At 36.5% G+C, this 10,695-nt stretch overlaps 1 pseudogene; it reads left to right on the forward strand.

The window, feature by feature from the left end:
* Window positions 1-295: 295 nt before the first annotated feature.
* LOC123644390 lies at window positions 296-1,325 on the forward strand (annotated as a pseudogene).
* The last annotated feature ends 9,370 nt before the right edge of the window (window positions 1,326-10,695 follow it).

Below are 10,695 nucleotides of genomic sequence, written 5' to 3' on the forward strand. Positions count from 1 at the left end.
GAATATCTTTAGATGCATTAAATAAGAAGAAAGATCTAAAACTAAAAACTTAAGATTCCACTCTGAGAAACTAGGGGAAAAAAAGCAGAATCACTGCAAAATAAATGGAAGGAAATTATAAAGACAACAGCAGAAATAAATGAATCAAAAAACCCTTCATATAATAGAGAAAATTAACAAAGCCAACTGGACTTTCATATACATATTATTTGTGGGAGTATAAACGATACAAGTCCTTTCTGCCCATGGACGCTGCTGAGGAAGCATCGTTAAAGTCTCTCTTCCCATTGCCATCATGTCTAAGTCAGAGTCTCCTGACGAACCCGCTCAGCTGCGGAAGCTCTTCATTCATTGGAGGGTTGAGCTTTGAAACGGCCGATGAGGGTCTGAGGAGCCATTCTGAGCAATGGGGAACACTCACGGACTGTGTGGTAATGAGCGATCCAAACCAAGCGCTCCAAGGGCTTTGGGTTTGTCACGTAATGCCACTGTGGAGGAGGTGGATGCAGCAGTGAATGCACGGCCACACAAGGTGGATGGAAGAGTTGTGGAACCAAAGAGAGCTGTCTCCAGAGAAGATTCTCAAAGACCAGGTGCCCACCTAACTGTGAAAAAGATCTTTGTTGGTGGCATTAAAGAAGATACTGAAGAACATCTCCTAAGAAACTATTTTTAACAGTATGGGAAAATTGAAGTGATTGCAATCATGACTGACAGAGGCAGTGGCAAAAAGAGGGGCTTTGCTTTTGTAACCTTTGATGACTATGATTCTGTGGACAAGACTGTGGACAAGACTATGATTCTGTGGACAATACCATACTGTGAATGGCCACAGCTGTGAAGCAAGGAAAGCCCTGTTGAAGCAAGAGATGACTAGTGCTTCATCCAGCCAAAGAGGTCAAAGTAGTTCTGGAAACTTTGGTGGTGGTTGTGGAGGTGGTTTTGGTGGGAATGACAACTTTGGCCATGGAGGAAACTTCAGTGGTCGAGATGGCTTTGGCAGCAGCCGTGGTGGTGGTGGATATGGTGGCAATGTGGATGGGTACAATGGATTTGGTAATGATGGAAGCAATTTTGGAGGTGGTAGAAACTACAGTGATTTTGGCAATTACAACAATCAGTCTTCAAATTTTGGACCCATGAAGGGAGGAAATTTTGGAGGCAGAAGCTCTGGCCCCTATGGTGGTGGAGGCCAATACTTTGCCAAACCATGAAACCAAGGTGGCTATGGTGGTTCCAGTAGCAGCACCAACTATGGCAGTGGCAGAAGGCTTAATTATTTCCAGGAAACAAAGCTTAGCAGGAGAGGAGAGCCAGAGAAGTGACAGGGAAGCTACAGGTTACAACAGATTTGTGAACTCAGCCAAAAACAGTGGTGGCAGGGCCTACCTGCTACAAAGAAGACATGTTTTAGACAGCACTCCTGTGTATGGGCAGAAACTCGAGGACTGTATTTGTGACTAATTGTATAACAGCTTATTTTAGTTTCTGTTCTGTGGAAAGTGTAAAGCATTCCAACAAAGGGTTTTAAAGTAGATTTTTTTTTTTGCACCCATGCTGTTGATTGCTAAATGTAATAGTCTGATCATGATGCTGAATAAATGTGTCTTTTTTATTTTTTTAATGTGCTGTGTAAAGTTAGTCTACTCTGAAGCCATTTTGGTAAACTTCCCCAAAAGTGTGAAGATAGAATGCCTTCAGGGTGATGCCAGGTTCTATTTGAAATTCGTTTACCATCTGCTGGGTGGAGAAGCCATTGTCTTCAGAAATGTTGGTGTAGTTGAACTGTGCTAGGGGCACAGGGCAAAGAAGTGATTAAGACTCAGTGTTTCCCTGTTGGTGGGACTGCAAAATACTACAATCTCTATGGGAAGCAGAGTGGAGACACCTCGAGAACTAAAGTTAGACCTACCATTTGATACAGCAATCCCACTACTGGGGTATTTACCCAATGGAAAAAAAGACGTTTTATAAAAAAGACACTCGCACTTGAATGTTTATAGCAGCGCAATTCATAATTGCAAAGATGTGGAAACAACCCAAGTGCCCATCAATACATGTTTACTGTTGTGACCTAAAGTTTGCCATTAAAAGGGATCATCCAAGGAAAATCATGGAATTATTGGTTATAAAGATGATTGTTGGCATATCCTATGCAATATATCTAAATTGAATAATGGTACCAGATAAAATTATAGATGAGAATGAAGCTTGTGTATCAACCTTATCATGTGTAATCAATAAATGATTTAATTCTCTTGAATGAAAATAAATAAATGGTACAACCTCTTTGGGAAAAGATCTGCTGTTTTTAGTTGTGTAAAGTATACACCTACCCTATAACCCAGAAATTGTACTCCGAAGTAGTTATTTAGGAAATATGAAGATATATTGCCACAAAAAGACTTGTACAAAAGTGTTCATAGCAAATTTATTTATCATAGCCACAACCTAGAAATAGCCCAAGTGCCAATCAATTGGTTAATGAATATAGTGGATTATCACTCAGCAATGAAAAGGAATGGACTCAGGGTACACACAACATATATATTTTCCTGCATTATCTTTCTCAATCTTCATAACAATTCTGTGACATATTATTGTCACCCCCCCCATTTGAGATATAAGAAAATGGAGGCACAGAAATGTTAACTTGCTCAAGGTCAGGTAGCCAGTGAGGGGTAAACCAGGACTCAAATCCTGGTGTTGTGGTATCAGATTCTTTGCTCTGAGCAATATACTATGCTTCTCCATGTTTAACTAAACAATCTCATCCATGGAGTGGTGTATACTACAAAATGGATATCTTGGAAAAGTGTGCTATAAGATTTCCATCTACATATTGTTCTTAAGCAATCATATGTGCAAAATGAAGATAATTCTGTGACATAGAGCCTTGCTTGCTCCTGGATGTGCAGACCAATTCAACCAAAGAGATGCTTAAGAAAGATTGAACTATTGTCAATTATTTTAACTTTGATGCTACAATGACCAGGTAAAGACCAGGGGAAGTGTATGTGCTGACAAACTGGTGGATTAGATATCAGAAGGTCCTAATTCTTATATGAGCTTTGTGACAAGGAGCCAAGAACTAGAATAAGTCACATCAGCTCTCTGGACTATATCAATTTCTTAAGGAGGCTGGACTTGATGAGCTTTGACTTTTCATTCAGTTAGGACATTCTGTGCCTGTTTTCCTAATAGATAGACTCTTAGCTCAATCTTCTTCTTGTTATTGCCCATCTCTATTAACTGATTCATATAAACTAGCATCTACAAGAACGCAGATTAAGTAGAATAAAAATACTTACCATTTAACATCCAAGAAACCTTTCCTTTATTGAGAAGTGTTTAATTGTTGCAAGGAGATGACAAAAATAAAGACTAGCTTAGGGATCAGATAGATCTGGTTCCAATCCCGGTTCTTAACTTCCTAGTCACGTGAACTTGAGCAATGCACTTCCTCACTGTAACTCAGTATCTTCATCTGTAAAATGATAATATAAGTTCATATCTTAATGACCTGTTGCCCTCTCTGCCTAGGCATCCATTGTCAGAGTCTTTCTCTAACCCATCCTTTCCAGCCCATTCTCTCTGCATTAGGTTGGAAGGACTTGGGCAGATGAAATAGAATTTATTAATACTGTGTATAAAACTAGACAGGCTTATTGAAAGCAGAGAAATACACTATCAACCCAGTGAGTTGATAATGTCCATTGGTAGCATCGCATCTTTAGGAGTCAAAATAATTTAATTTAAAAATAGAAAGAATAAGGAATGAAAAACCTGGATGTCCCTCTACTGTTTCAAAATGGAGTAGGAAATTATTTTATAGGTAGGTTCAAGAAAGGACTCCTATTTTCTTTGAGATATTTAAACTATTTAGCTCATATGTCCTCCTCTTCTACTGTAGTTTGTTCTGTTACAGTGCTTATCTCTGCGGAAGTCCTATGGGACCCCCTCCCTCCTTCCTCTCCCTCCTTGTCTCTTTCTCCTCCCTTCTCTTTCTCTCTCTCTCCCCACCCCCAACTGCAGTTTGAGCCTTTGAAAGACAGATCAACATTTGGTTCCTTTTTTTGTGACCCAACCCTTTGCACAGACTCAGTCATGTGGTAAGTGTTCAATCAGTGTTTGCTCATTTGAATTTACCATTATAAACAAACTTGCAGCTGATTATGGACCAAAGCCCTTTCCATCCAGAAGTTCTTCCTAAGAAACACATAGAGCATGAGGAATGAAAACAGAGTCAGTATTCTAACCTAAAAGATTGTGAAGCCCCATGACACACCCAGAATGCAACAGTCCAAATATGAATTCAGTCCTTTGCTTATTTTTCTTTTTTGTTGTTGTTGGCTTCAAAACTGACCATGAGTCATAGGCCAGACGGTAATACAAATAGGACAATTTTTTTTGTTCTAATATTTTCTTTCTATATTCTACACTAAAATTCAGAATTGTCTTATCAATGGATCACTGAAAATAAACATACTAGAATATTGTGGCAAAAGTTTATATATATGTATATGCACAATAAAAAATGTTACTTAAAAGATAAAACACATCAGAGTCCTAGCAGACCTTTGAAAGCTTAAATGAGGCCCACACTCTGACATCCGTACTCTAACTCTTAGATTTGTATAGTACAAGATGAACAAATGGATACCATTTAGGTTAGACAGAGGATTTCAGTATGAATGACCTAAGGAAGAATCAAAAAGCTTAAAAGAATTTTGAATAGAATGAAATTTATGAATATATGCTTATATATAGTCTTCCTACATTATTTAGTAGTACCTATCATAGATATATTATTAGTAATAATAAAAGTATTACAATATATTGTACATACAGTGTATGTCAGGCATTGTACTCAGGCTTGTGCATTACCTTATTTAACCTTCAAAATAAATTTATGAGCTAGAAAAAAATGAGTATTAAGGACATTAAATAAATTGTGAGAGCTATGCATACATGAAACAGGAAGACCAGTATTCAGAAATTCTAACTTCAGAGCCCTCAGTTTTAACCACTACAAAATATTTAATAGATATAATAACATTTTACCCAAAGTATTGCAAAATCCAGATGTAAATTTAAGAAGTTCATTGTGTGCATGAAAAATCTGAATAATGGTTACTTTTCATTTTTTAACATTAAACGGGAGAGATAGTAAACCCCACACCAGCACTTGGTTTTTAGAGAAATTTGCCAGTGAATGGCAGTCAAAAGCTGAAGTAAACGTGATTTTGATACTTAAGCAGCAAACAGCCTTACTGGCCAATACCCTTCCCACGCTCCAACTACCAAGCTTCCCCTCTGCCCTGCTCCCAGACTTTCTGTAAAGAAAAAAATCACCTAGGTTAATATCCAGGGCCAGATTAAGGCTTTAGAAAACTTAAATTCTGAAAGGTTATCATATGCAATAAAATGAAAACAATACTAACCTGGAAAACTAAAATTTACACATAGATAATAACAAATAGTTTTTTTTTATTTCAAGCTTTTCTATCTAAAACCTTTGGTATTAATCCATCATAACAATTTTTATCATGTCAGGGAGGTACCCATTTGCTGGTTGCTAAAACTGAGCTCCCAACCATGGTGTGTGTGCAATCAGGGAATGTTTCAGACACCTTACTGAATTGAAAGAAGAAAATATTAGAACTTCTACTTGTATTTATTTGTAAACATAAGTCAGTCACTTTACAAATATTTAAAATATAGATAGATACAGGAAGCCTCACTCAGGCCATATGCCAGGTGGTAACATTTATTCACTCAGCATCCAGAGGAAACAGTGGAATGTCCAAGATGTCCAGGAATTGACAATAGAACTTCCACTCATTTTTCTCTCTTTTAGTATATTGCTATAATGTGTAGTTTACTTATACTAACTTAAGTTAATTTATAAATTATATTAATCTAGTTTTAAACAATTTAGGCTAACTCTATGAGGAAATTACAGATTGAAGATAATATTAACAATGCAAGCACAAAAAAACTGAGAACATAGAGAAGCTAACCATTCTACTAGAAAATAAGCATTTTACTGGCCATGCTGCAAGGTAAAAATAAGGTGTTAACCTGAAAATACTTAAAATTATTAGGGAGACTATTCAAACTGTGGATTTATATTCATTCTAATTAGTTATGAACTTCCTTCTAAGGGCATATTGTGCCTTCATAGTTTATAAGTAAATAATAGCATGACACCATCATGACTAAGATGTGATGTAGTTCTTTAATTTCTCTAATAAATGCTTTAAGATATTTAGTACTAAAAAAAGTACTTTTCAAATTTCCCTCAAGGTAAAATGCAAGCTTAGAGACCACTTTTGAGATTTCTTAATAGCAATTAAAGAAATACTTATTTTGCCTCTTTTACAAAAATGCCTGCAGGGAGTAATGGACAATAATATGTTCAGAAGCTAAAAATCCATTCCTTGATTGGGCAAAACAGTTTTAAGAGCCATAAACACAAAAATCTCTCTCTCAAATTCTCTTCTTCCATGTGAAATAAATTGAATTAAAACCAGGTCTTTAAACTTGTATAATATTTTATGTTATATTAATATTTTATTAAATATTAAGCTTATTAATTTCATTTGCTCATACTAAGTTAATAAAAATACATTAATAATGTAGTAATGACAAATATTTTCTTGGCAGGACTGAGGATAGGTGTTTATCCCATCATTTTCTTTTCTTGAACACATAGGACTTCAATTTCCAGTTTCATTTTCAGTAACATCTGGGACATTTGACTAAATTCTGGCTGTTGAAGAGTTGTGCACCACTACTTCTGAGCCTGGCTCTTAAAACTTACTGGGTAATACTTTAGAGTTTACTTCCCTTTTTTAAAGTAACTCTGGAGACCAAATGTGGCAACATTATAAGATAAACTCATCCTGGAGTTAAATGAGAGGAAATAACCTATAAATGTTATACGTTGGTTGACCTTTTAGTTCACTTTGTGAGAGTTTCAAATACTTTTGTATAATAGAAAGCCAAGGACATTTCAACACAACTAAAGATAGGTGAAAGTATTTGGGATAAGTGATAGCTTCCTCTCAACTTTAAGGACAACCCTCCAAACATAATGTTTTCATCTCATTATTTCTCAAAACAGTGGTGCTATGGATTGAGTGGTTCTGTTCCCCCAAAATTCATAGGTTGTCCTAATCCCTAATGTAATGTTATTTGGAGATAGGCCATTGGAAGGTAATGAGCTCATGAATTGGTATTAGTGCCTTCACCAGAAGAGATGTGGGAGAGATGATCTTTCTTTCCATTATGTGAAGATACAGCAAGTAGGTGGCTGTCTGCAAACCAGCAAGAAAGGCTTCACAGGAATTTAATTGACCAGTACCTTGATCTTGGACTTCCCAGCTTCCAGAACTGTTAGAAATAAATGTTTGTTGTTTAATTCATCCAGTCTGTAGTATTTTATTATAGCAGCTTGAACTGACTAAGACAAGTGGCAATTAAACAACCAAGCACTCTCAACATAGCAAGCTACTTAGATATAAAATTTATGTTAACAGCAAAGTGTTACAAAATCAATTTTGTGTCTCTGTCACCATTACTTCTTAGAAATGACTTAGTCTATATAAATAATTATGGTAAGGTAAACTGTAGATGTCTCCTTCATTTTTCTTAGTCAGTAGAGTTGCCTATTGATTAGAGAGATGACATTTTGGGGGGATGTCATGAGTCATCAGTTAATGTAGGAATTTTTGTGATGTATAGCGTAACTCAGGGCAAGGAAAGGACAAATGCTCTCTTGGCATAATAAGGTCATGGTTATTCATTCATAAGAATTAGTAGTAAAGTTTTCACAGTAGAGTGCAATTGAAATTTTTTATGTCCCTGAGTTATTAGGGAAGATATATGCTGTTCCAGAAGGAAGTGGCAAGATGTGTTTGATTTTAGTGCACTACAAAATACCAGATATAGTTCCAGGTACGTGTTCCCCTCATTTCACCCTTGCAAGGGAGCAAGATTCAGAAACCACTGAGATCCGAGTGTTTCTCTGACCCTTATAGAACTGGTATTATGAAGTTAGGGAGGGATAGCCAAGAAAGCCATTGCCATCTAAGGCTATGGCATCTTTAAGACCTAAAAATGTGTTAACATGGACTGAGATGTTATTATTTGTATTAAAAAGAGGCACAGTTCCTTGGGATTTGTCCCCTCCCATGCACCTCACACTGTCCCCTACCTGTATACCATGGGTCAAAGAGGAAGATACAGTTAAAGAAGGGGGATTTTGGAACATCAGATAGAATGATACAGGTAAACTTCCCAGAAGTATGTTCCACCCACATCAATCTTTCTCAGGTGGGAGGGGAAAAGAGATACGTTCTCTGCGAGCAGGAAAAGAAGAGATGGCTAGATGGCTTACATAGTGCAATATTTCTCTCCTACTTTGAAGGATTGACTGTTGAAAATAAAATGATTATGGTAGGTGTATTGGTCTGCCCTGGCTACCATGACAGAATACTACATACAAGGTGGTTTAAACAACAGAAATTTAATATCTCAAAGTTCTGGAGGCTGAAATTCCACAACGAAAGTGCCAACAGGCAGTACTGGTTTATGATGAGGACCTTCTTCCTGACTTTCAGATGGCCTCCTTCTTGCCCTGTCCTCACACTGCCTTTCCTCCTTATGAGCACAAAAAGAGAGAGGGCTCTGATGTCTCTTTGTCTTCTTATAAGCACATCAGTCCTATTGGATTAGGGCCTCACCTTATGATTTAATTTAAACACAATCACCTCCTTAAAAGCCCTATCTCCAGACACAGTCACATTGGGGGTTAGGACTTCAAGATATAAATTTTGAGAGGACACAATTCAGTTTGTAACAGTAGGAGATATTGTGTCCAAGAAACCTAAAACCTCATATAGGATAAAAGGGTAGAATAACAAATGAAGCCAGGAGTCAAGTTACTGCAAATACATGTGTCTTGTAAGGCCCTGACCAATTATATTGGCTCAGCTTAATTCTTAACTTAGTTCCAAACCCAATAGCCAAATCAAAGAGGTAAATACCATCAGTTATAGGACCCACAATATCAATAAACTCTTATTTGCTGTCCAGGAGAAACAAAGCTTTTTTTTAGAGCCAAAGCCTGAAAGATATCCCTAAAATTTCCATTGCACCTTTAGAGATAAAGGCCAGATTAATAACTTTGTGTCTTACTATATCCGTTACTTGAAACTAAAAGAATAAATGTAAATCAAACATTTAAAGTGATTCTATGAAAGGCCCACATAACGGGAGCCAATCTCATTTGATAACACTTTCAATCAGTTAAGTTTAATAATTATTATTTATATATAAAATAATAATGGTAGTATAAAATTATTTTCTGTCTTTTAGCATTTGCTTAAAAGTATACTTTAGTATATTTAAAAGTATACTACTGTGAAAAGTATGCTACCGTGCATACTCTTAACCAAAAGGACATGTCAAAATTTCCAAATAATATGGGTACAAAGAGGAATTTTCTTCCTATGTCTATATTCCATCTAAATGCTCAATTTTGTTTTTACTTTACAAATTTGAAAAGGTAGTTTGAGGACTTCAGAGCAATATGTAAATTACTTAAACTGTATCTAGAATTCTTGGGATTGTTAAAAAGGCAAAGAAATAAACACATGAATAAAATGATTTCTCACAAATGGACTTAGCTTGAGAAAAGATACTGTATGGCCCAGTAGCCCTGTCAAAAATAATAGAAGTTCCTGATCTCAGGGATTGACTACTGAAAAGGAAATGGGTATTTCTATATTAGTTTAATAAACCCCAAATAAAAATGTTCTATTAATTGTTGTGTGTGCATGGAACTTTAGCACCCAATAGGTACTGTTCTAAAGGGTGATATTATGTATACAGTAGGCTTCTGGATAAACCTCAGGGACCCCAGGAGGCTCTCTTTCCAACCTAAACATTATACTACCTCTCTTGCAAAGGTACTCACATTCTCTATCCATGAATATGTTTTATCAGTGAGCATGTGCCTTCCTAGGCTTCTAAAGTTTCACCAGTATTTATTCAGTTAGTAACTATTATCTTAAAAGGCAACCTCGACTGCAAGACATGCAATGGAAAATGTGCAGAGGGTGTTCCAAGGTGAGCAAGCATTTCCCGAGGCAGCAAGAAGCCCTGATCAGGAAATATGGATCCCAGGTGATATGTCAAGGCTCTCCTCAGTCCAGCTTCAAATTCTCTTCTTTGCTCTAAGTGAAATATTAGGAAATAACCTATTTGACTTTTCACCTCCAGAACACACGTGATGAATTTTCCACAGTTAGAATTTTCTAATGAAATTTTGATGTTGAAGACATTTCTGCTGTCTTGTGACATTTGGGACTATTTCAATATGTTATTGTTATTTAATCAATATATGTTTACATCTTGTCTCCCGAAACCCCTTCAGGGCAGTCATCTATCTCACACTTCTTTAAATTTGCTGTAAGGACTATGGTGTCCTGCACATGTAGAAATAACATGGCACAGAGGAGCAGGCTTGGGTGTTGGAATAGCTTCTAATCCTCAGTCTTTTAGTCCAATCTCTAGTTATATGGTTTCTGGCCATTTATTTAACCCTCCTGAGATATAATTATAATATTATTCTAAGGACATGCTGGGTGTGTGGGAGAGTGGAGTTAGCTGACTGGCTGCTAATGA

This window comes from Lemur catta, chromosome 9 (assembly GCF_020740605.2).
Source record: "Lemur catta isolate mLemCat1 chromosome 9, mLemCat1.pri, whole genome shotgun sequence".
Lineage (NCBI taxonomy): Eukaryota > Metazoa > Chordata > Mammalia > Primates > Lemuridae > Lemur > Lemur catta.